Source organism: Tyto alba, unplaced genomic scaffold (assembly GCF_018691265.1).
Source record: "Tyto alba isolate M040663 unplaced genomic scaffold, T.alba_DEE_v4.0 Super-Scaffold_2, whole genome shotgun sequence".
NCBI lineage: Eukaryota > Metazoa > Chordata > Aves > Strigiformes > Tytonidae > Tyto > Tyto alba.
In genome coordinates, this window is record NW_024881282.1 from 51,852,159 (window position 1) to 51,875,732 (window position 23,574).

Consider the following 23,574-nt stretch of genomic DNA (forward strand, 5'->3'; position numbering starts at 1 on the left):
CATGTCCAAGGGTGTTGAAATTCCCAATACAGTCAAAAGATTCTATAAAATAATTTGGTCTGCTGAGAACTAGATTCTTAATTGCATGGACAGGCGTGGTCTGTATTGACAAAGACTCCCTTATGGGGACTTTGGACACCCATCTCACATGCAGATGACTAAATGTAGATATTTTAGTCTTCCAGTCCTCACCCAATCAAGAAAAGTGAGAAACCAAAATCTGTGCATGTCAAAAGCACTCTGCCACCTTGAGCCAAGCTGCTGCCAGCTTGAAGTCAAGAAGCAAGACCAAAACTATCCTGAAGTTATCTAGAGCTGCTGTTGACTCCATTGTGCCTCACAGACAGATGCTTACCAGAACATTTTAAATACAAATCAAAGGAATAAATCCAGAAAAATTAACTCCACACAAACATTAGATCTGGTATGGTCTTCCTGAATATGCTGAACTGGTCTTTTTTCAGTATGCACCAAGTACTGCACAAGGAGTTTGATAAAAGAGATTAATTTTGAGCAGACATAGTCTTCCTTCAACAGGACCCAGTCCCAGTGAGCCATCTGAGTGTGTTACAAAGGGGCTTGGTACTACTCCTAAACCACTTCTTGTGCTGATGTTAAGAAAGCACCTGATAGTCTGGAACTGTCTCAGTGCCTTGTTGCCTTGCATGTCTCATTCCAGGTGCATTTTGTGCATGCCAACACAATCACTAAGGTATTCTCCGAAGGGCTACTCCCTCCTCTTAGCCTAGGATCACTGGATATGCTTTCTTTCTTCCACTTTATGAACTAGATTATGTCCCTCTGCTACCCTCATTTCTGCTCCGGTACTTCACACCTTTTCTCCTCTATCATCTGCTTGCCCCTGGTAGTGGTACAGTCTGAACTAGAACAGTATTTTTTAAAACAAGTCTCTGTTTTGGAAGTAAGAGAGGGAATGGAGTCCAAGCAGTTCCAGGAAGCACAGGCTTGTTTTGAGTCTGCAATGGTAAAAAGCTAATACCCTGTGAAGTAATAAAAGAGTATTTTAAAGAAGCTCATCTTAGCTGGACTGTAAGATGATTTACGAAGGCAGGCGCCAAGTGACTGTGTAGCTGTTGGGGCCATGGCAAAGCAAATTTTCAACATTTATTGTACTTTTGTTTTGTTTTGTTTTGTTTTGTTTTTTAACTAGTCTAAGCAGAAGTACGGTGCTAATAGGGGGTTTAAATGAATTTGAGAGGGTATTCAGAATTCCTGTATAATTCAAAGGTGTGCCAAGACAGAAAACCTGCCAATACTCTGACAGCCAATATAAAATTCACCAAACAGTGAATATGCTCAGAAAAGGAGTAGAAAAATCCATTGTTAAGCAGCTGTTGCACCTGCTGCAGTGACATTTTTTCCTTATAATGTTCTTGCACTTCTGCACCCGTGACTTATGCACATGAAGAGTGGTCATGGTGCCTGTTTCTAAACATTTGCGTGGGGTGATGTGGGTTTCTGTGATTCAGGCAGTGAAAAACAGCTGTGCTACATTTCCAAACAATAGCCGAGCTCCCCTTTGCCAAGGTGAAAACAGCTCTGCAAGGAGCAGGGCGACACAGCAACCAGCCTTAATTTCAGCAATGCCACCTTGTTTATTTATCCTTCATGGAGGTGGTTTACCACACTTTGTGCTACTGTAGTGCACATGCTTTCCTATAGAGGCTTTGCATGCAGTGAACAGAAATATAATGCTCACGCCATAGAGCTTGCAGGCCATGGATGTGTTGGTTACAGACACATCTGGGCCCTTCTCCAGCCAGGCCAGATGTGTGAGCCAGTTGCAGACGAGAAGCTGTAAAGCTGCTTTAGCACACAGCAGGGCTATGTGTCCTGAGAGGCACTGTGTCATGTCAATGGGGCGTCGTCTCTGCTGGCAGTCAGGGATGCTCTGACTGGGTTTGTACCCACCCATGAAACATAATCCTGCATGAAAAGCAATCTGGGCACAGATGCTACCCTTCCTTTACAAATTGCTCCCAGTTTCAAAGTGCTCCTGAACCAGTATGAAAATGTGAAATCTAAGGTGCATTTTGAGAATGGGGGGCCCTTGGAGGTGAGCTGCGTAGGCAGCTGACAGACACCCTGCCTTTGCTCTGCACACGTGGAGCAGAAAAAGTGGACTGCAAGGAGACACTGCCCAGCATGGGGCGGCTCAGCCTACCTGCTAGCAGGAACAGAGGTCCCCAACCAATATCCTATCCACTGCTCACCATCACTTTTCCCCTTACACATTTTCCCCTTTAGGAGGAATGAGGTGAGGTGAGGTGAGCTGGGTCACCGGAGGAGGACCACTGAGTGGGGAAGTGGACACTTCATAAGAGAGAGCCACCCTGCAGGAAGACCTGGATAGGCTGGAAGAGTGGGCTAACAAGAACCTTATGAAGTTCAACAGGACAAGCGTAAGGCCTTGCACCTGGGAAAACATAATCCAGGAGTGCAGCACCAACTGGGATCTACCTGGCTGGAGAGCAGCTTAAGGGAGAGCTTATCTCCGTGTGACAGCATTTAAAGGGTAGATACAAAGAAGATGGAGACTCACTTTTTACAAGGAGTTACATGGAAAAGATGAGGGGTAATGGGTACAAGTTACTCCTGGGGAGATTCTGATTGGACGCAAGAGAAAAATTTTTCACTATGAGAACAGTCAGCCACTGGAATAATCTTCCCAGGGAAGTGGTGGATTCCCTAACATTGGATACTTCTAAGATTCGGCTGGACAGGGTGCTGAGCCATCTTGTCTAGACCATGCTTTTGCCAAGAAAAGTTGGACCAGATGATCCTTGATGGCCCTTCCAACCTGGTACTCTATGATTCTCTGATTTCTCCAGCTATGGAGCAGTCCCTGTGAGCTGGAGAGGTCACCCCAGACACCCTTGTATGCCCTTACCTGAAACACCCCCATGCAGAGTTGCACAGAGGTGATAACTTCAGGTCTCTTTGCCTCCCATAGTTGCTTCTAGGCCCCAAAGAGAGGTGTCTCATTGCATCATGAAAATCAGCTGGTGTCCCTGAGCAGCCTGCCTGCAGCCAGGCCTCACTGCCATCCTGCAGCATGGTTACAGCTTCTACCTGCTGATGCTTTGGAAGGGAAAACTGGATACCCGTGGCTTTGCAGGAGTATTTCTTAAAAAGGGTAGTCACTCCTATCTCAGTAAAACTCATGCTAACATTCCCACTGGTCTTTCCAAAAAACATCTGAAAGACAACGCTATCAACTATATAAATTGCTGGACTGCTTGCAAAATAAAGAAGCTCAACTTTTTCCTCAGCGCAAGCATAAACTTTTCCTGCAACCTCTCCCTGCCCTGCAAACGATCAGACAGATACTGCCTTTTTTTCATCAGGTCTGCAGCCTGCTTTTTAGATCTGCAAGATTAGCATCGCTGGCATAAACATCCAAAAGTGAATCAGGCAGGTGCTCACTTTATGACAATCTCAGCTGCAAAATTTCTGGCCCTGCAGCAGTGGAACAACCTCAATCCTCACTATGTTCTGATTGTGGCATTAAACATACTCTTTTTGCAATGAGGTCTTTTCCAAAGGAATGACTCCATAATAAATAATAAATATATCAATTAAAATATTGCATGCATTCCTGAAAATTATAGCACAGAGTATTGAGAGAAAATATTCTGCACTGGAAAATCTTTTGCTGCACAAGTCAGCTATCCAGATAATGGATCCTTGTAAGTATGTAGGACAGATAGCTATATGAACCATCTGGGACTCACTCAGCAGTGGGGAAAAGACTGTTAGACTTGCAAGATCAGCACGCAAGAGTGACTGCTGATCAGTCACTGCTGCTTTGCAGAGAAAACAAAGACTTTAGTATTTAAGCTATTAATAGTTTTCCCCTAGTCCAAGTGTTGCAAAATGTACTTATTGACCCAAACCATAAATTCAAAATTTGTTAGATATTTTTCCAGATTGCGGTTTCATAATAGATTTAAACTGATCTGTGTTCACTTGTTTCCATCTCTCGTGTGTCAGCATTAGAGACTGTGAAGTCTCTGGCTGAGCCACATCTGGCTGAGAAGTAACCAGGTATAAAACACAGCAAAACTCCTTTCCAGCTGATTATTCCCTGACTTGGTTCATCCCACAGCTGTAGGGACACTGCTGCTGGAACAAGAGGGCACAAACAGCTGGAATCAGGTCTCTTGGGGTCAGCCTCTGCTTAGGCCAATTTCTGCTGATTGTGAGAGCTTAATCTAAGTGTGCTGAATGCTTTCATCACCTCAGTATTACAACTGAATGAAAGAATATTTAAAAGCAGTGACTATTTTAATTACCAAATGTGCTATTTCAGTATAAATGTAATTCCTGATTTCTTTGAACTGGAAAAATGCCTGACTGTTACTTCCCCCCCTAAAAAGACGGCAAAGAAAAATAAAATAATTAATGATTTTATAATCCGGCAGGTGAGATTTTGTATGTTGGCCCCATAAGACTTCAGTTTTCAATTATGTACTGATGTGTTAAAAAATGGGTTATTAGGTGCTTGGCTATCTAAAGTCACAGCTCCTTAGCAGAAGCTCTTGTGTCCCATGCTAACTTGGCTCAATCTGAAAAGCAGACCAAAGGCGTTACTGTTTGGAAATACTTAATATAACTTACCTCTGAAAAACCAGGACTGAGATTTGACTCCAGATGAAGAAACCTGCATGTGAGCGTCAGTACATAAGACCCTGCCCGAGCACTGGGTGCCCAGGTGGTCTTTCCAGTTAGGGGAGATGGACAGTTCAGTTGGGTTGCCTGCAGGAAGGAGTTGCCATCTAAGACTTCCAGGGTGCAGTGACCTCCCGATGGGGCCAACAGCTCTGACAGAGGACCTTCAGGGTTTGTGCCTCCCCGGGTGGCATGTGGAGGCCTGAGCTTATACAGCAGAACTAGAAACCTGTGCTCATGAGGCTGAATCCTCCCACCAGCCCACAGCTAATCTTGTACAGCTGGCTGCCCACCAGAAGCATGTTCAGGTGCCCACACGTGAGTACCTGGTGCTGTTTAAAAAGCTTTCAAGTACGCAGGGCACCTGCACGGTGTTGGTAGATGTGACAGAGGACTTGTAGGAAGCCTCTTGCTACTCCTGGATCAGCAATGCAAGGGCAGGTGAGATTTCAGACGGTGTTGGATGCCTGTGCTGAGGCAGAGGAGGGGATTCCCAGAGCTGGCTTTCCCTCAGTTCACAAGCTGTGATGGAAATAGCATTGTGCTGGCCCGAGCAGCAGCTCATATTCAGACACCCCTCACGTTGCATTTGTGTTGTGTAAGATGCTTCTTGGTGCCAGCCAGGGTGGGTAACCATATGGGTAACAATCAGCATATAAATTAGTTGCTGCTTTGCCCAAGATGAAAATGTAAGGCTTTGCTAGGCTCTGATTCTGTTGTCCTGCACTCCAAGGTAATACCCGGACTTGAGCGAGGCCATTAGATTGAATAATGAGGTCCAATTAGAGAAGTCACAAAACTGACCTCCTAGCAGACTTTTGTCCGGGAAGCTGGTCTGTGAGCCAAACAACCCTCTTCCTACAAAGGTCAGCACCTACCCCTAGTGCCCCGTAATTTTATCTTGCCTGATAGTCCTTCCAAAAATATTTCAACAGCTGGAAAAGCTGAACATCTGGCCATGAAAACTTTCCAGAGAGTATTGCCTTCTGGAAGCAATAAAGATGAACCAAAAGTAATGCGAGTGCTCTGCTCTCTTTAACAAATTGCTCTTTCCAAATGATTGAGCCTGTTACTTGCTGTCTTCATTTTGGAATGAGGTGGTTCCCACTGAGGCCTGTTTATGTAAGGCACTGAAACATTGAGAAAATCTTACTGATTTCAAATTTACAAATATGAAGGAACAGAACTGACACAGTGATGAAAATGCTGAGTAGCGCATGCCGTGCAGTGTTATCCACTGTGCTCTGAACTGCTCTCTCCAAGTGCGACACACTAATTTGGGTCACCTTTGGCAGGAGATGTAATTAGAAGTACATAGTGTTGGAAAAAAGGAGAGGGGGGGTGGTTAGCAGAAATAAGCCTTTACCAGGGAAGGCTAATGATTAACCCACAATCAATCAAAGCAGGTGTAAGTCAACCATGAACCCATAAACTGAGATGAAAACATCAAGGAGAGAAATTGGCTGGCAGAATTGATTGGTGTGTGGGATTCAGATGTACTTACCAGCCTAGGAAATCTCTAACAGAACAAAGCCCAAAGCTACCAAAATTTAGTTAGTACAGTCTTTTGATGCTTTCTATCCTTTGCAAAGTGCCTTAAAGGCCAATCATGGGACATTCACTTCACCTTAGTGTAAAAGAGAAATGTTGATCATATTTCTGCTAGTCTATTGATCCCTTTTTCTGGACCCTCCTTTCATGGAGATGAAGTAGAGGGAGAGGAAAGGCATCATACTGGTGCACAAAACACGAGAAGGAAGAGGAACCAGGAGGTCCTGTGCAGTCATATTCAACGTAGAAGCATGATATCGGAGCATCAGTCACTGCTTGGCAGTCATGCCACAAGGGAGCACTTATGCAGACTCATATGGCAGCAGAGGAACTTGAAAAGCAGTCGTCACTCCAGCCACAGCTCTAAAGAAGCAGAACTACCCATTTTGAAAGCAGCCCCAATTATCATGTATACCTTTAAAGTTCTGGTCACAAAGGCCATTTGAGTATATCATTATTTACACGGCATGGGAGATTCCAGCCAAGGCCTGGGGACTGGGGCTGCCACAGTGTCAACCACAGCGTGAACCATATCTTGCTTTCCTTCATTCTCAGTTGCTTGGGATGGGGTAATTGATGGCAATGAATTGTATTCATCTTTAATTACAGGTTTATTTTTTTGGGTAGCAGAATTAACAATAATTCCAATACTGCAATTAAATCCTGAATCATTCATTCCTGCTGTTGTTTATTTCTCATTCAACATACAAACATACCTTTTCTCCAAGCTTAGGGACTTTGAAATTCAGGGCTTTTTTTCCCTGTGAAACTTTTTTTACACCTTTCTTTGGTCTTTTTTGGCTATACTAGCCCCATTCTATTCCAGACACACATGCACAGTTTGCTCAACAGACAGATTATTTTGTGCTGGAAAAAAAAAAGGTAGGGTCAATGTGTCAGGTACACAAAATGTCCTTCACACCAAATGTTCGAAGAATCAGAGCTCAGCAGCAGGAAGGATTATGAGCAGACACTGCTTCAGTGTTATTAATAACAGGATCCCCACTAGATGAAAAAGGACATCACTAGCAGTGAAAATGAAGACTAAAATATAAGGTGAAAATCTGTTAGGACAAGGAGTTAAACTGTTGTGGAAGATGGAGAGGAAAGCATAATCAGTCTGAAGATTTTCTGTAGGAATTGATTGCGTCATGCTGATTACACTTACACTTATGAGTTTAACTGAGCATATTTGTGTTACAAACACATTTTTAACAACTTCTCTTGTCTGATGGCTGCAGACTGACCTCTACTTTGCACTTGTTCTTGTAGTGGTGAAGTTGATCACTAATGTAACAAATTCCACAGGATGCTATGAATCCAGATTTCCGAATCCTCTTGTGATAAAGGGTCACTGTCGGTGTCAGATTTGGTGAAGTGAAAGGATAGGGAGATGGGTGTCACCCCAGGCAGTCTTTGATGGAAAATAGTGCTGGAATGATGCTGGAGGACACAAAGACCTGACTGTGGTGCTCTGTTTTAGACCACCCTGGCACACACTCAGTCCTGATCATGCCCACCAGGATCCTCATTATAAACCCTGATTTGGTTTTCATACTTTTCTGGTTTTGAAATTCCTGTTTTTCCTTTGATATTGGGTGGAAGATGCAAGCCAACGCCAATGACGCCTGACAAGCCAAGGGAAGAACAGGCACAGGGAAACACAGGCAGGAGAGCCTGAAGTGCCTCCTCCAGGCTCTGCTCCCTCACAGCCCCGTGGGGGAGAGCCTGCACCACGTCTAATCCTGCCACCAGCCCCAGCCAGCTCAGCGGCGGAGCTGAGGTGCTGTGTGGGAAGAACTGAGCTGTGCTGAGTTGGGGATGACATTGTTTCTCTGGTGGAGTGCGAAAAGAATGAAGAGGGCTTTATGTCTAATATTACCCTGGACTGATTTAGTTCGTCTGCAAAACTGGCTGGATGCTTCTTGCTACTACTCACAATTTGTGCTGTGTGGGGAGCTGCGTAGTCACTCTGTGTTTTTCCTCTTGTGACTGGGTTACAAACATCTATGAGAAAAGAATAACAAATGGTGAAGCATTTAATTTCAGGCATGAATTCTTAGATGAATGATCATTCATGCTAAAATTAGCAGTGCTCACGAGGACTAAACAAATGTGCAGGGATTGTCCAAATAGTTTCCAATAAGAAATATCATTAATTGGAATAAGCCAAACTTTTCACTTTAATCTGTTAAAAATTTACATTAAATAATTTTTTTTTCTCTCACACAACCTTACTACCCTAAAATGATTTATGTACTAAGTGATCAATACTTCTCTCTTTCTTACAAAAATAGTTTATGGTTTGTATAGCAACAGCTGTACTATTCCAGGTATTAAAATGTGGGGCTCAGCCTACATCTGCTTTTGATTTGGAATTCATAAATAGCATTTATGGCATCTAGTATAGCAGAATCACATTGTTTTGGAAACATTGGAGCATTATATCAGGCAGAGGACCGTCTGGTAGTTCCTGGAGGCAACCCTTCCCTCCAGGCTGGCTCTGTTATGCACGCTCCCATTATTTGCAGTGGAGTGGCAGCTAAAGGAGACCATGCAGCATGTCCCAAGGCCACATGAGGGTCATCACTTCACAGCACTAAAGCAGTTAAGTATTCATTTATAGCCCACTTAAACCTAAAGTATTCCCAGATCAGACGTATAATATTTTTAGCAGGATACTGCATTCCTCTCTATAGATTATGTTCTTTGCTTTTAAATACCTTAGGCTGCATTTTCAGACATCATCCAAATGTCCTGTAAAACTGTAAGGATATGAGTACACTTACATACAGCTTTTTGCACACCCACAGAAACACACACACACACATTTGTCCTTGTGTAAATAGGATGGTTTTGCAAATAGGATCCTAATCAGCCTCTGGTGGGTCTGCTCTCTCCTCACTTCAGTGGAACTAAAGGCAGATGCTGCTGCTGCCTCAGGTGCCTCGGCTGACTGCCTGAAGTTATGTACCAAGAGTTTAGGCTTCAAAGCACACAAAAATAACTTACACACACAGTGCAGTGAGTCTGAAGCCTTGCAGAACAAGCACTTGGGAATACCTTTGCAGGCTGCTATGTATAGGAGATAGGAGATCAAGTTGTGGATTTTATTAATTGGGAATTTTTCTCCTCGACACTTGAGTCCCATGGAAACCATGCCAGGTTCATCCAGAGGGTATGTGATTGCTGGAGGAAAGTGCCTTGGCACCCACTGTTGTTTAAAGATAAAAACACTGTCCTGGATTTAGAAATGTATATATGTGCAGATCATCCTCCAGGAGCACCAAGAACCAAAGCCACAGCATCTGTAACCTAATTCCTCTTGGCAATGGGCCTGACAGATTTTTGTATCTTGAGAAGACCATATATTCAGATATGATATTTTAAGAGTCAGTCTTTCCTAAGGGCAGTGCTGATATTAACCTCTTGCCTGCAGACAACTCGCCCAATCCTGTAGCTGAATTTAGCCTGGATGCCCAGTGGCCTGCTCACTCTGACATATTTGTCTCTATATTAACATTAGGAACCTGCCTTTCTTGAAATGTACCCACTTCTGTGTGACAGCCCATTGAATTAAAGTAATCCACAAAAGATACCTTACCAAGGAAGATCTGGTCTAAATGTATATGAGAGAGGTGGCTCTTTTCTTCAGCTGAACTTTTCTACCTCTTTGCCATGATCTGATACAGCTAGCTCATCCTCAGAGCACACCTGCATGCTTATCTCTTTAAATCCCAAATTTCACAGATGAAATCCAGCAAAAATTCTTTGATCTCAGGTTCCAGGCACAGGGCGTAAAGACTTTTTTGTAAATGCTTGTGTAATGTCACCAAACCCCTTCATTTGTGCCTGCAGCTATGGAGCTCCCGACTCCCTTGCGCAAAGGGAGGTATTGCTTCCCAGGCCATGCAGGGTTTGAAGGGATGTCCTGCTGCCCTGCAGCTTCAGCTCTGCACTGAGGTCCTCTGCAGAGGACACATTGCTGCCCTGGGCCCTGGGAGTGGCCAAATAGGAGAAAAAGATGGCCAAAGTAAAAGCAACAGCGCAAAAACTGTGGTTACTTTTGCTAAAAGTATGTTTTCTCTGAGATGGATGGTGCCTTTTCCCTGGATTAGACAGTACTTAAAGGATGGGATTACAGCCTGGATAAAACTGAAACAACCTAATTTGAATTTTGAGCCTACAGAAAGGATATTTACTCTTTGAGTGCCTAATCCACCATGATACCCCTCTTTGGGAAAAATGTCAAGGGCGTATTCCTGTAGCCAGCCCTCTTCCGGTCTTTTTTGCATGGTCCCTCTAAATCAAAATTTAACTTAATGTCTTCATCTGTCTATTTTATATTTGTTTAACTGGATTATAGTGAAGAGCAGAGACAGGCAGAAGGTAAACTGTAAAAGACTGAACAAGACACTTCTCTTGTGGTCGGTTTCCTCAGATAACCCTGATGAATCATTTGCTCAGGATTTTTTTCAAGGCAGCACAGACTACACAAAATAAATTAGACCTCATAAGACCTTTTGCCCTTCATATCTTTGCAAAGCTTTCACGTTACTTGTTTTTATTGTTCTGCTTTCGGTTTCAGTGTAATTTATAATCATGAGGAATATACAAAATGGTTCACAGGGATCAGCAGGTTAATGGGTGTTACGGTACTGTGCTACCATGTGTTAAGGATCTCAGACAAAGAGGCAGAACATATAGAATCTCCTGTTTCATCTAAGGTAGAATAGTGAGTTTAAACTCAGAAAAATCCATCAGGTTATAGTAGAGTGAGCACTCAAAATGATATTGTTATAATAGAGATAGCTACGACCTTTCATGAAAGCTTTACTTGCTGATCACCTCTCTGTCTGGAAAATATGTTTTGGAGATGAACATCCTACAGTTTGAGATTTTGTTAATTTATTTTTGAAGTTGCACTCCTCCTTGTTCCCCCAGGAAGAAAAGTGAATAAACTGTCTCCTTGCTGGTTTTAATTTTGATCAGAGCAACAGCCGTGCAATGTTTTGGATGTTAAAAGTAAGTAGATGAAGTTGAAGAAGGAAGTTCATCAAGGTCACAGTAAATTCAACAAGTCTGTCTGGAGTCACTGGTGACAGAGAGGTGATGGCAGACCATTCAGAGGGGAGGCTGTACCCCTCTCCTTTCCCATCTCTGGCATGTTTCCTTACATAGCATTTACTGGCCACTACCGAAGTCAGTGTTGCCAATGCGGGGATCTGTTGTTCTCTGATGACATGCTGTTCCCAGGGGCTTTAGTTAGGGTACAGGCAGAGCAAAAAGGAGGTACAAAGCAAAACTGGAATGATGAGAAAAGGATGTTCCCAAGAAGATCTCAGTGTCTGTGCACGGGCAGAATTGGTACTTCTTACTTGCAGACATGAGACAGGACAAAGAAACTGTCATCCTGGAAATGCATATAAGTGAGCCTACAACTCTTATTCCCTTGCAGATAGAATTTCTAGGTTTTTCACAATATATCTTTTTGTAAGATTGTTAGTAATTACCAAGGAATAGTGAGAATTATATGACAGTGGAAATGACACCAGATGAAGAGAACACATCTGAACTAGTGGCCTTTTGATTAAATCTGAGGTGTACTCAATAAATTTTGTTTGAATTGTACGGTCAAAAAGATGTAAGATCTCAGCCTGTTTCCAAACATCAGATGTAAGCTTCTTAAAATGTTTTATCAAAACCATGAATGTTTCTTCATCAGAACACAAAATCACTAATTGATTAGTTACTTCATAGAAACTTAAAACAGGTTTTGATAAAATATAGCTTTGTCTCTGACTTTCCCGGGCTTCACCATTGTCCTTAAAACATTTAATGCCTTGCAAATAATGTAAGCTTGCTGATATTTTCTCCTTTCTCTTTCATATAACAAGAAGGATTGCTGCGTAATTTATCTTCCCTTTTCATCCCTGTTTCCTAGAGCATGCTCCCCTGATGGGTTGAAGGGCATGATGCCTGACCTAGCATTGCTTCAAATGTTTCTTAAAGTGACTCATGCTGTGGAGTGTTCTGAACTCAACTTCATGACTAACTTTGTTTTCCCCTTCCCCATTTGTTATATTACTCAGGTCTGATCAAGATTGTTTATGTTCGTATTTTTATGGGGTTTTGTGCACCAAATATAAGGCACCTTGTGAGCCACGTGTTACCTTTATGCTGAAGCCAGATAAACAAACACACTCTTGCACATGCACATACAAGACCTGTGTTGAGCCAAAATAATATCATCCTTAATTATGGTTGTAAATGAAGTATAGTTCCAAAAACTGGCCACTTTATTTTTTTTCTAGTCAATTATTAAACAGCTTAATTTTGAAGAAAAGGGGTCACATTTCAAATGCTACCTTCCTGAAATGACTCAATAAATTTTTGATCAGATGTAGGTTTTTTAAGAGAACAGACTTTCAAAGATGAGCAGGTGTCCAGCACTCACTTTCTATTCCACCTTCATCTTCATTTGGTGCTTATTATCAAAATACATCTGAAAGCCATGCCAAGTCCTTTTAAAGCCCCATCCCTTGGATGTACCTGCCGAGCCCTCCCCGCTCTCCAAGTTAGCTGTTTATAGTGGTGCTCAGCTTGAAATTCAAGTAAATAAATTCTGGAGACTGATCCTATTTGGCATTGGGAAAGACCCAGAGGGTAAACGCATGCTGGAGATCTCACAGCCGCAGCAAGCCGGGGCTTGCACAGGAGGTGAGGAGCAGCTCCAGCAAGCTGGGGGTGCCCGGGGAAGGGGGGCCAGCAGCCTCCTTGGTGTGAGGGACACCTCCCTCCATCCGCCCCTCAGCCACCAATGGACTGCAAGGACTGCAGCAAAGGTGTTACAACAGCAGCTTGTGCCTTTCTGTGCTTAGCTCAAAACGGCTCATCCACAGCGTGCTGACGTGCTGAGCCCCCCGGACCAAGTGTCATGAGTAGGAAGATCCCAGCAAGGTTCTCCTCCATCCTACGGACACACTCACTGCCAGGGGGCTTGTGCTGTTCGTAGCTCTTGGTTGATGCTTTTTATCCCCAAGGTCACACATAGGCATGCTCAGAGCTCCATAGCTCGGCATCTCGGGGAGCCCTGGCATCTTACCCCCGGGTTTTCTCTGCCTTGGAGCAACTGGAGAATTTGCAGAGTTCCCCTGGAACAGAAAGCCTTAAAAATAAGCTGCTCAATGGAAGGTGTGTCTCAGAAAAACTTAAAATTATTTGAAATTGATATGTTCTTTTCGAAAAACACATATATAGACATATTTACTTTCTAAACTTCTAATAAAATGTTTATATGTTCTATAATATGGATATGGTTTATTAATGTGCAAGACTTTTTTCTTCTTTTTTTTTAAATTTTTTTTCCAATCATTATGGGAAACTTCTGGATAGTTCTGAGTGGAACATTTTCTTTTATTTTGCATATTAAACATTTCATGTTTGTTATAGCTAAACAACCTTTTAAAGAAAGAATGAAAACAAGCCATTCTTAGTTTGTTAGTCAAATTGTCATAGATTTTCCAAGTTGTCTCTATGTGTTGAAAAACACTGTGTTATGGAAAGTAAATTGTTTTAATCTATGTTAAGCAGCAGCTGATTATAATGATTTTTAAATAATTAAAGTCAGCAATAAATTAGCCAGGTATTTTGATCTAGTTATTATGTCATAACAGAATGTTAGATTATGCAGTATTTCTGATATCACAAAATAACATAGAAATAGCAAAAAATAATATACAAATCCTTGCGTTCAGTTGGAATGTGGGAAGCCACCACAGCATACAAATGGTTTAAAACTAAATTTCTTTTTTTTTTTCTTTAAATAAATGCTTTTTCATTTAAAAAACAAATGTGCTCATGGGAAATATTTTCAAGACTGTTTATGATTTTGTGAATGTAACAATAAACAGTGCTTTTGTCAAAATGGCTTTTTCCCAGTGATGCTGGCAGAACCAGTCAGCCTGGTTTCCCCTGCAGGTAGATGCCCAGCGGGGCTGGAGCACCAACCCGGCTCAGTCGAAGGTCCTGGCTGGTGGGAGCTGCCGACAGAGCATCTCCACTACCCACCACACTCCATCAGAGCCCATTCCTGCCCCACAAAGGGCTGAAGTGATCCTTGAGGCAAGAGCCTGTTTTTGTGAAGATGGTTGTAAGTAACGGGTGGAAAGCGCAGAAAGTATCAGAATAGCATAAATCTCGGGAGAGGAGTGAAAGGCGAAGAGAGATTTGTGGGTTTCAGACACAATAAAAGTAAGAGATAATATAGTGATATTAAAAGCTGACATGGGACAATCATCCCCCTCTGCTACAGATAGGCAAAGATGAATCATTTATCAGTGAATGCATTCAATTCAAGGAATTTATTTCTGATGAGCACATTTCCACCTGTGCTGAGCGCCTGGTTCTGAGACCATACCAAGGCCCATCACTGCACCCAGTGATGCATAGTGGGCTGGTACTGGCCAGGCAGATGCACACTGTGGCAGAGCAGCTGATGCACTATAGACCCTACTTAAAATACGTCCTTCAGTGTACACCTTCAGAAAATGTGCAAGGAGTAGAGCAGCCAAAACCTGACAGGTCAGGTTTAGTGACCAAGTTCTTCCATTGTACTGATCTCACTGTGGTGACCATGACTGTATTACTGACATTTGAAAGCCCTAAAATTTGCCAGACTTTAGACTGCTGTCATGGCAAACACTGAGAGTGTGCCATGGGAAAGAGGCATTTTGGCTCCAGCCCTGCTGATGCACTCAAAGCTCTCCTTCCAAAACAGGCCCTTGAGATGGCAGGCACAATCTGGAGATGGCCACAGGTTATTTTTAAGACGTGGATTGGATCAGCCTGAGTTCTGGGAACATGAAGCGGGCTGAGAGCCTCCTTCTCCCGTCTTTGTCCTTGCATGAACTGCAGCTCAGCAAAACGCAAACCCCAGGAATATGATTGACAGGGTACACCGGTGAATGATACCTACAGATGCACATTCCTTCTCTGTACGAACAGCTTTTAAAGTGTTTTTGCTAGCTGTGTAAACACAGGCACTGAGCACACTGGGATATTAAACTGCTGATGAGCACAATACCAGCACAGGATTTATTCCACATTTCTGTCACCAACACACCCACACTGCACATTTATAATATTCCTTTCCACAGAGATTTGTCTCTGTCAGTAGCTAAAAGCTCTTCACAAGTTCTACCAACTTTCATTCTCAGCACTCATCCAGTTCAGTGAAAAAAAGTATATGTTTCATCCATGTGGTTCCTTATATCTTATTTCTTGAAATTACAGGATCATAGTGCTAATATCCTGGACTTGTTGCATTTCTAACTTGGTAAGCAGTGGGAAAGTGAAGACTGTAGATCTCATTTCTATCACAGAACTTTTTCTCATTCAGAAGAACTGTGTAATAACAGCCTGCTGATGCTGTTTCTCTGGTAGACACATGTTCAGAAAGCTCCACCTTTAATCTCAGGCCATCATTTGTTCACTCTGCAGCAAGCCATGGTATAAAATAGCTGCAGAGGAGATGTGTTATGTGGTCCTCACCTCAAAGATAGAACAGGTGTGCAATGGTTGTCCATCATAAACTGAAAGTCTGCTCCCAGGGCTGCACGAGATGTTGTTTGGTCAGCACTCCTCCTGGCATTCCTCCCGGCGGGCTTTTCTAGAGGTGCTGACCCAACGACCAGGAGCAGGGCAGCAGATCCAGCAGCTCTCCTGGTGCCTACCTCCAAACATCGCTGGGAGAAAGAGGCAGCTGAGACAGCTACTGTAACTGGAACCTGACAAATAAATCCATTTTGAAAGCGCTGACAGCCACCAGCAATCAGGAAAGGAACAGATTTTTAGCAGGCAGAATAGTCCACTGAAGGCAGCCAACACTTCCAGCCCCATGGGCATTTGTATCCAGGCTGTATTTTTCTCTTATATTGCAGTTAGCAGTGAAGGAGAACACAAAACACTTCTATTCCTCTGCAAGTGATGTGTGCAATTCCTTTCTCATACAATGAGACAAGAAATGTGGCACCTGTGGCCATTCATGGCTGCCGGGGACTAATTAACCCATGATTAACTGGTGTGCTTTGACATCTAGGCTGTTCTTCTTTGCTGCAATCAATCAGCATAACATATAAAATCTGTAAAATCTGCTTAGAAATGCCCCCTTTTTGCTATACTCAAAAGGGGGAGGATGCTTTCTGAAACACCACCAAGCAAGAGTTTTCAGAGACTTTCCTCTGCAGCACTGAAGTGCCAGACCTCTCCATTTCCTTCCCAGCTGCATTAACTGGACATTTCTTCTCAATTAGGGAGAAGAAATCAGTTGGCATAGTCTGTTCCCTGTGCAATGGACTGAGAAATATCACATTATTTATTCTGGATTAACTGAATGAGGCTGGAAAGATTCATTTCTTCTCAGTGTGCTTTGACAATGTAATTTGTTATGTGGCATTTAATTTTACAAGCTAGAATTAAGCTAGGAAAATGCAGGGTATCAGAAACCATCTGAAAGTGAGTTCGATGCCTATGAAGGACACAGAGCCCTGGAGCCCCATGGGCCTCTTCTGGCTCTATATACAACACCAGTGAGCTGCTGGACCAGTAAGCCTGGGACAATGGTATGTGAGCCGTACTCCCTTATGTTGTGACTAAACAGGCATTATTTCCATAGGATATCTTCTATGGGTCTTTCGGTGATTACTGCCACCTGTAGCACCAGTTAGCAGAGATTTCAGTGATGCAGAGACCTATCTGCCAGGTATGCACTGAATTAAATGTCAGTCTAGACCTCCATTAGTGCAAAGCAATTCATTAATGGGTGAAGATGTAGACAAAGATTCAGGAGACCTGGCTAATGTTTCAAACCTTGCCCTCAGGCAGGCTCACTTTCATACCTGTCGGCTTGCTTCTATCTTCTGCATAGACTGTTCACATACTGGGGACAGGACCATCCCTGGGAAGAGTCTATACAACACACGGCTCACCCTCCTCCTCCTCCCAAGCTCAGTTGTGCACATCTGTGTGCTTTCACCATGCATAATCATGAAAATAGTTCTTTATATATTGTAGGTACAATAGGAGAAAGCTTTGTCAAATTTTTCATTGACTTTATTTACTCAATCTATTTTAAGGTGTAACACTGGTGCATGAAAGTCATGATCAAAAACATTGAGCAAAATTACTGAGCTTAAAAATATTGTATCTTTTGTTCTTTCTCTATACTTAGATTTCCTGCTGGCTATTGCTGTAGAAGCTAGTCCATGCTAAGTGATTTGGGCCAAATTTTGCATGGATTTACATGGCAAAAATCAAGTGACTTTCAAAAGGTGCAATGCCTCTTTTAAAATTTACTCTAGGTAATATTACTAGGTGTACTACAAGAAATTTTATGGTAGTAACTAGGATCAGGCACAGCTCAGGCAGGCACTGAACTTTGCATACTGCTTTTCCATTTCCTTATTTTTTACCTGTCTTAATATATCTTCTTAATGAAATGAGAAAGCTGTATGGGATCCTGGTAGGTCACCTGGACATCCCTGTACGCCCAAGTCAGCTCACCTCTGCGTAAACCATTACTGACACATGCTCATCTGACTTTGCACTTCTTATAGAATTGCTTCCCACTTTTACAGATCATTTCTCCCAGTTGTTACACTCATATTGAAGTCCAAGGCTTGCCTTCAAAGTGCTTGCAGCTCTTCCTGGCTCTGCACCAGTTACCCACTAGTACACCTTCTCCATTTTACAGCATCTCAAGCACTGTCGAAACTATTGATGTCCCCTGGACCTTGGACAGTCCTCTGGACCCTCATTTGATATGCTTTTCTGGCTTGACATTAAACCTCTGAAAATTATCTCTCAAGACTGGGTTTTCAGTAATTCAGACAGCAACCTTCCAGTTGCTCCAGGAACGTGTTATTATAGCCTGCTTTTAAAAATATCAGGGGAAATAAGGAGTCAAAATCCCTACTACACTAATGCTATCTGACATATTTTGCTTTTCTCTTTTCCATCAGGCTTTTGCTGTTGTCTGGGAAGAAAATAAGGTCACTCCGGCATGTTTAGTTCTTGAGAAAATGCATATTGGTTGTAGCTTCTTGGTGCTTATGGATTTTTTCTCAGTTTATTGCAGAAATTAAATTTATGCTGGTAGATCTATAGCTTACTCAGCTTTCATTTCCCTCTTTTAAGTGTATAGAATGAGTTTGCTGCTTTCCAGTTTCAGTAATCTATTCTGTCCACCATAACTTTTCAATGACAAATGTTAATTCCTCTGAAAACATCTTGCACTTTACTGTGTCAGATTTGTCAGAAAGAGGTGTGAGAAATTCCTGCTTCCCACGCCTATTGCACCTCGTGCCTCCCTGTCCCTCTCCATCCCGTCTCTTCATCACTTTTTTTTTGCTCTGAAACCACCACTTACCCCTGATCCCCATCTGTGTAAGTATGATTGTTGTACAGTAATTTTGACAGTTAGAAAATAACACTCTCCCTCTTCATCTTTGAAGGATTATTTCAACCCAAGGTATATCAGAAGTCCAGTTTGAAGATCTTAAGGGCAGGCTGAACTGCGGCACAAGGGTCAGAGATGAGTACCCAAGAGATTTTGTCTCTGAGCTGCTTCAAAGCTGGACTAAGGTGTTGTGGAAACACAGCCTCCTCCAGCATTCTGAGTACTTGGAGGTGAACATCATCAGCACAAGACAATCTGAAAGCAGCTAATTTAGTTAAGCCTACTCTTTTCTTTTTAGACCCAAGTGCTCCCTCTTTTCTCTGATGTTGATTTTATTCATCCTCAGATCACAAATAGTGAAGTCTACAGGATAATTTAATAGTTTGTTTCACTCTTGGTAGTCTGTGCTGCAGAGTAGCTGCTTGCTGGGTGAAAAACCCAAAATTCTTCTAACTGCCTTCTAGCCACTACACATCTCACAGACTGTTTTGTTTTTAGCTTTTATTTCTCTTGGAAGCTGAATTTTGGGACTTGATGTTTCTTGTTGTTCCTTGTCTTCATAAGTCATAACTTGACCGCGTTTCTTCTTTCTGTGCAACTTCCCTGCCAGGTATCCATGAAAACTCTGAAGGGGACCCAGGACGGTCCCGTGAATGAAAACTAATGAATCACAATCTCCATATAATATCTCAGCAGATTAAGACAGGTGTTGCCCTGGGTCCCCTGGTATACCCTTCCCCTGATCTGCCGAAGGACTGAAAAGGAGTCTAAATCTGTCGGTGAACCTGCCTCCCAGTTTGCAAGCCTACCTGAAATTATATTTAAAATAATTTTTAGGAGGAAGGAGTGGGTTGGATTTTAGATGAAAAATATGATTTGGTGCTGAGAGAGCAGCATCTCCAGGAGAGAAAAGAGCTGTCTATTCCCCCAGTCCTGGTCCCCTGCCAAGAAGAGCACCTGAATATCTAACGAAGTCTGGGAGGGTGAGCACGGGGCAAGTATAGCCTGCTTGTGAGGCCATTACAGAACAACTAGGTGTGAAGAGATAAACCTGTAATGCTGCCAAGTTCAGCAAGACCTGTGGCATGATAAACTTCACAGTCAGTAATCTATAAATCATTTTAGAGCTGCCTGTGGTGGCTTTGCCCTCTGTTCCAGCATAGCAAGCTGTTACAGATGAGAAAATTAATAACCAACTTCTCTCTTTCTTACCCTTTCTTTCTTCCCAGGACCAGTGAAAATTTACTGAAGGTCTTGTGAGATTTAGCCACTGTGCTAGACCCTGTCTGGTGCAAACTGGTGTGGTTTGTCCTGGCATCAAAGGCGTTGCCTCAGTTTACAGCAGCTGAGAATTTGATCTTTTGCAATTTAGGACAATGGTGTCAGCTCTCCAGTAGCCAGTGTCTGGGCATGTCAAGGGAGAGACACCCAGTGAGCCCCAAGGGAGCACCAGTCCAGCACAGGCAGCAGGAAGCCAGTAACCCTATCAGATACAGACCATTTTGAGCAGCAATGCTGGAGTGTCTCTGTATTACATCCTTGGCAGAGCGAGGTCTGGGCTGGCTTGTTTATTTAGGTGCAAAACCACATCCGATATTCCCAGTGCACTGCACTATACCTGATAAACTTCCCCGAGGCTGATGTATGGGAGAGAGGAGTAACTAGCTTGGAGCACACAGAGCCAAGGCCTAGTGACGATGAATAAGTTCTTCCAGACCTGAGCTGACTCCATACAAAATCAGTTTGCAAAGCACAGTAGGGTTATTGTGCAGAGATACCCCAGCTGGCCCTGCAAAGAGCTGTTTTCAGTCAGCTGAATGTATTAATCTGGGCTAACGTGCTTCCAGATAAGTTAAATACCAAATTGATCAGGTAAATATCCACAGTGGTGGATCTATATCCAGTGTAGCTAGTTCATCCAGCTGATTGTAGACTGATTTCTGAGAAATCTGAATTAACTGGACCTTAAATAAAATGAAAACGCAGCAAAATCTGAAAAGAATAAAGTCCCTCGGGTTTTTGGCCTTGTGAAAAACATAAATATTAGTTTGTTCATTTTAGCTGCATTTTGCTTGCAAGATAATATTTTGCTACTTAAATCAGAACTCAATTTTAAAAAGAGGAAGAATAATGTATATTTTATATTGGTGGAACACATTCCATTGGGAATCTCAAAATATTTTGCAAACACTAAAGGATAAAGCCTTCCAATAGACCTCAGAAGGAGGTAAAAGTGTAACATCATAGGCATTTTATAGATGACAAACCAGAGGGACCAGTCTTGTTCTAGGACCCTCAGGAAAATCTGTACGAAGCTGAAAACAACACGTAAGACTTCTCAGATTCCTAACATTTTCTGCCTTGCTTCATGTTGACACGCTACTTCTCTGACATTTTTAGATTGCCATATAATACTTTGTTTTTCCAGATGATAAAGAGCTAATTCTCATTTAAACAAATGACTTTTCAATCTTTATAAATTAGGAAGCAGGCAGCATTTCCTCCAGCTGCTGTTCAGCAATTATGCCATTTGGAAATGGTACCCAGTGATTTGTGATAGTGTAATCCCTTTGGAGTGTGGAAGTAGTTCCAGAGTCAGGCTTGATTAGAAATGCCCAGCTGACTGCCAGGGACACATTTCAAACAGGCTTATGCTGGATTGCTGATACAGTTGTATGCATGAATCGAACAGTCAAACATACAAATGACTCGATCTGCATTTGCAAAGCTAAACTGTGCAGCTCTAAACCCATTTTCTGGCCTAAAGAGTGCCTCATGCCAAGTACATAACCAGAAAAACAGTTCCTCATGTGCTCTCAGAACAGTGAGCAGTATTAATCCATGGAGCTCATCTATATTTGCAGACTGTCAGCTCTAAGCTTGGGGCATCATTGTACCAGGAGCATATTTTAAACATTATGAAACTTATAACCATGAACTCTTTTGCATATCTACAACATAAACCCATTCCAAGGACAAGGCTAGTCTTTTAAAATGTGTGCCAGAGCAGCTCAAAGTCTCTCTGTTAACTTGAAATCAGACTTTAAACTCCATGTTGTTTTTCTAACCTTGTTTATGTTATATAGCAATTTTCTTAGAGGAAGAAACCTGAACGGTACTTTTAAGACTGAAAACACAGTTGTGGATATGAACAGCTGACAAATGAAGCAGATTCCTAATCAGACAATTGGTCTGGGGACACTGAAGCTGATGTGTGTGATTTCTCTCCTGAGCTGAACTCTGCTTTCCTAAGTGCTCTCCAGCACAAACCCTGCCAGGTCCCTTCCAAAAGTCTGTGTGCAGCTGATGTAAAACCCTCTCTGGCCAGCCACTGAAGAATGCAGCTTGAAGAAAGGTAAACTTATTATAAGCTGCTGCTCTATCCTAGCAAGCAGATATACTAGATATCCCTCTGCAGAGTTATAAAACTCATTGGATGTGTTTGGAAAACTGATGTGAGATGACAGTAAATTACACCAAAATCATACCAAACAGAGATGAAGGAGAGATGGAGACAGAAATATGAATACAACAGAATGCAATTTAGAAATACATATTTACCCATTTTATTTGTGCAGACATTACCTTTCCTCTGCCTCCATCAGACGGATCGGTGCAACTTGGCAGCATGGGAGGCAGGAAAGCTGGGTGCCTGGGTCCCATGTGGTGTGGTCCTGTGTCGTCCAGCAGTGATGCTGAGTCAAGGAGCCTGACCAGCCTGTGACAGCACCTAAGCTCATCTTGTTGCCTAGCATGAGTCTTTCTGCACAGTAAATCAACTGATTTCAAATAACCTTATACCAGCGTACAGATGCCCACAGGCCTTTTGGCAGTGGCTCAGGGCTCTCTGTCTGCATTTCTGAATGACCAGGAAGGGCTGCAAACCCAAGGTCTCACCAGCTATCTTGTGGGGACAGGGGATGGCTTTTTACAAACAGTGCGGCTCTGCAGGTCTTATAGCAACCTCACCAGGAAAAAAGAGAAGTATTTTGTCCCATGTCAGACAATAAGAAGTGTAATACGTTACTAATAATAATATCTGGATCACAGTGAATTATTAGCTTATTATTAGATTATGCCTGGCTCTAATTTCCAATTCAAGTTTGCATATATTTTTCAGTTTGCTAGATCTACCATATTAACATAGTGTCAGACATATCCATTGGAAAAAGATTTCTGACTCCGAGGGGAAGGATGGTAGGACTTACGGAGTGGGGCAGGTTGGATCTCCTTAACCTTGGTCTGCAGGTATTTCAGCGCTCAGTCAACTTTACTTTCAACAGCAATATATTTCTGGTGAGCATCACTCATGGAAAGTGTCCCAGCTATCACACTGCCTACTCACACTCACTCATTTAAAGTAATTTCTCTGGAAAGCTGATGTCTGAGTTGGCAGATATTTCAAAGAGCTGCTTTGGTTCAGTCCTCCCTCTTAAAAAATTGTGTTATTTTTGTTTGATTGTTCTTGGAGGTAGGAGGCAGGGGCAGGTTTTGCCCCTTGCAGGGTGTGCTGCATGTCTAATAGAGCAATGCGAGGGCCCTGGGCTGAGTTATTCCGGGGCAAGTCAGGTTGGTCCAAACCCAAATTTCCATTGTGGAGGTGAAAGAGGTATTTTTAATCCATTAGAATGCTAGTTATGCTTACTATATGAAACAACTAATCTCTTCTGACAGGGCTTCAAACAACATGCCATGCAGCCCAGACCTTAGTCTCGGTAGAGCTGAATGTATTTCTTCTCATGCAAATAAACATTGTTTCTGACTATGAGCCAGCACTATGCACTCACAGCACAGCCCAGAAAGCCAACCGTACCCTAAGCTGCATCAAGAGAAGTGTGGCCAGCAGGTCGAGGGATGGGGATTCTCCCTCTCTA